Genomic DNA, 3,616 nt, shown 5'->3' on the forward strand with positions numbered 1-3,616 from the left:
AGATCGACAGCGGGAATCTTGGGGTCTGTCTTGGGGATCCTGGAGTGAAGGAGAGGGGGGCAGTTCTGTTTTTGAGGAGCATTTGGATGAGAGCTCTTGGCTCTGTCTCAGGGAGCTTGGAGTGTAGGAGGCGCTGAAGGGAGGGGGCCTGGTCCCTGCCTTGGAGAATTTGGGGTGAGGAGTGCTCAGTCTCATTCTTAGGAATACTGACCCAAGGAGCTCAAGATGAGGGAAAATTGGTCCCAGTCCTAGGGATCCTGGGATGAAGGTGCTTGGCTCTATCCCAAAGAGCCCCGTGTTTGAGGAATCTGGTCGTGTCTCTGGGACTACCGGGTGGGGGGAGGGTTGCAGCTCTGTCCAGAAAAAAATGGGGGTTTATGCCTCACGGCCCCTTCCCAAGGTGAGGCAAGCATGGCCCCTGTCCTGAGATGCTGGGAGGGGGAAAGGGGTAGGGTCCTGTTCCTAGGAAGTCTGGGATGAGGAGCAGGGAGGGCCATGTTGCAAAGAGCCAGGGTTCGGGAATGGCTTGGGGTGCACTGCCCAGCGCGCATCTGACACATCCCAGCAGCGGGCAGAGGCAAACACGACCGCAGTCAGAATGGAGCACTACCAGAAAGCCGGCTCCTTTCCCCGGCGCCCCGGCCACCTCCTGATAGCCAGGAGATGCAGGAGCAGGATGGCGGCAAAATCCGCAGCCTACTGGGGCTGTGGTGTTCTCAGGTTGTGGGGACTGCAGGGAGGCCATCAGCGGGGCTGAGACCATCCTGGTGGCAGGGAAGCAGACCCGCCTCACCAAGCCGTGCTTCCTGCAGCCGGAGGACACCCGCGTGCCAGTCTCACCCGACACTGGCCTGGATCCCTTTATGGTGCCTCGCCGTGTGCCTGCAGTGCGGCTGTTGCTCAGCCATGACCCCCACCCCCGGACTCCAGTGAACTCGGCTACCAGCCCCCAGGGGCACTCGCTGGTCTGGGCCCTACCCCTTGCTCCAGCTGTGGTCCCTGACTCTAAAGAAAGGCTTGAGGACCTCCCCGGAGAAAGCCGTTCTCTAGATTCGAATGTCTAGGATGTCCGTGCCTTCTCCGACAAGCCTCTGTTAATGCACAAAAAGGAGCCTGCGTGTCTGGCTTCCCATTCTCTCTGGTGTGCCACCAAGTGACAGGTGTGGGGTCCCTGCTGGGTTCTGGAATGCTTGAGAAGGGCTTACTCTGCCTTCTACCTACAGTGCCTCTGACAGAGGTTCAGGGAGTGGGCTGGAAATAAAGGTTCTGCTTTTTTGTCTGAAAAAAAATATATATATGTATAATATTCATTCATGATTAGAAAAAAAGATCTGTAGCAAATTAGTAATAGAAAGGAACGTTCTTGGAATAAATGAAACAAGATGGGATCTGGAGGGAGACAAACCATAAGAGACTCTTAATCTCACAAAACAAACTGAGGGTTGCCAGGGGAGGGGGGTCCGGAGACGGTGGTGGGGTTATGGACACTGGGGAGGGTATGTGCTATGGTGAGTGCTGTGAAGTGTGTAAACCTGGCGATTCACAGACCTGTACCCCTGGGGCTAATAATACATTATATGTAAATAAAATTTTTTTCTTAAAAATTTAAAAGAAAAGAAAGGAACTTTCTTGATCTTATGAAGGACACCTATGAAAAATTAAATATTTATAGCAAACATCATGATTAATGATGAGTTACTGAAAAATTTCCCCCTGAGATCAAGAATGAGACAAAGGGGGGCACCTGGTTAACTCAGTAGGTTAAGCCTCTGTCTTCAGCTCAGGTCATGACCCCAGCATCCTGGGATCAGCCTGGCATAGGGCTCTCTGCTCAGCAGGGAGCCTGCTTCCCTCTCTCCCTCTGCCTGCTTCTCTGCCTACTTGTGATCTCTCTCTCTGTCAAATAAATAAATAAAATCTGTAAAAAAAAAAAAAAGAATGGGGCAAAGAATTCTGTTATCATCACTCCTGTTCAATATCAGAGTTGGAATCCAGTACAATAATACAGGAAAAAGCAATAAAGAGCATAAGGCAGAAAAGGAAGAAATAAAACCATCATTATTTACAACATGATTTTGCAAAAAAAAAAAAAAAAATCCAAAAGAACCTGCAGAAAATCTATTAGAATAAACAGATTTAACAAGCTGCTGGATGGGTATATATGACAAAAAAAATCAAGTGTATTTTTATAAACCAGCATCAAATAAATAGGAAATGAAGTTTTTAAAGATACCATTTCCAATAGTCTCAAATAACATCCATTAATTAGGAACAAAATCTAACAAAAGATGCCCAAGAGCTTTATACTGGAAACTACAAAATACTGAGAAAATTCAAAGACATAAAAATAGAAGGCTAGGGGTGCCTGGGTGGCTCAGTGGGTTAAAGCCTCTGCCTTAGGCTCAGGTCATGATCTCAGGGTCCTGGGATCGAGCCCTGCATCGGACTCTCTGCTCGGCAGGGAGCCTGCTTCCCTCTCACTCTCTGCCTTCCTCTCTGCCTACTTATGATCTCTCTGTCAAAATAAATAAATAAAATCTTAAAAAAAATAGGTTATACCATCATTGTGGATTAATGGTAAAGATATCAATTCTCTCCAAATTGATCTGTAAACTCAATGCAGTAGCAATCAAAATCCCAATAGGTTGTTTTTTTTCCATTAAGAAATTGACACATTGATTATAATATTTATACAGAGATGCAAAGGGTCAAAAAGAGCCAAAATGTATTGTGGATCAAAATGAGAATGGTAGATCAACAAAAGGCCCACAAGAAAGCAAAGGAGAATATGTTTATGACTTTCACAAAAGCAACGATTTCTTTAAAAAGACCAAAGGCACAAACCATATACCATAAAAGACCAAGTTGATAAACAAGTCTACATCCATTTAAGAAATTCTGCTTATGGAGAGACACTATTAAAACAGTAAAAAGCAAAGCACAGACTAGGAAATGATATTTAGATATTCTATAACTGACAAAGGGCTTGCTTTTCTTCAAGATATATAAGGAATTCCTATAAACGATTAAGAAAAAGGCAGACAATTCTAGAAAAATGGGCAAAATACTTAAACAGGCATTTTCCTTTTAGCACCATTTCAGCTACATTCCACAGATTTTGATATATTGTATTATTATTCAACTCATTCCAAATATTTCCTAATTTACCTTCAGGTTTTTGCTTTGACCCATGGATTACACAGAAATCAGTTGCTGAATTTCTAAGAGCTTGGAAGCTTTCGCTGTTGCTGTGATCTACCGGAACTGATCTCTAGTATAATTCCATATGGTCAGAGAAAATGTCATCTCTGTTTTAAGACCCAAGATATAGTCTAGCAGGCACACTTTACAAGAAAAACTAAAAGAGAGTTCTTTGGGGTGAAAGCAAGTGACCCCAGATGATAACTCAAATCTACAAGAAAAACAAAGAGCACCAGTAAAGGTAATTATAAATTATATGTAAATTATATGTAACTATACATATAATTATAAATTGTATGTAACTATAAAAGACAGTACAAATCTATATTTCATCTCCTTTTTCCTCTTAATTTAAAAAGCAAGTGTATTAAACAATATGTGTTAATTGTATCATTGTGCCTATAACCTATAAAAA

At 43.4% G+C, this 3,616-nt stretch overlaps 1 pseudogene; it reads left to right on the forward strand.

Moving 5' to 3' along the window:
* The first annotated feature begins 598 nt into the window (after positions 1-598).
* Positions 599-1,003, forward strand: LOC123934408 (annotated as a pseudogene).
* The last annotated feature ends 2,613 nt before the right edge of the window (positions 1,004-3,616 follow it).

The sequence above is a fragment of the Meles meles genome, chromosome X, assembly GCF_922984935.1.
Source record: "Meles meles chromosome X, mMelMel3.1 paternal haplotype, whole genome shotgun sequence".
In the NCBI taxonomy this organism is placed as follows: domain Eukaryota; kingdom Metazoa; phylum Chordata; class Mammalia; order Carnivora; family Mustelidae; genus Meles; species Meles meles.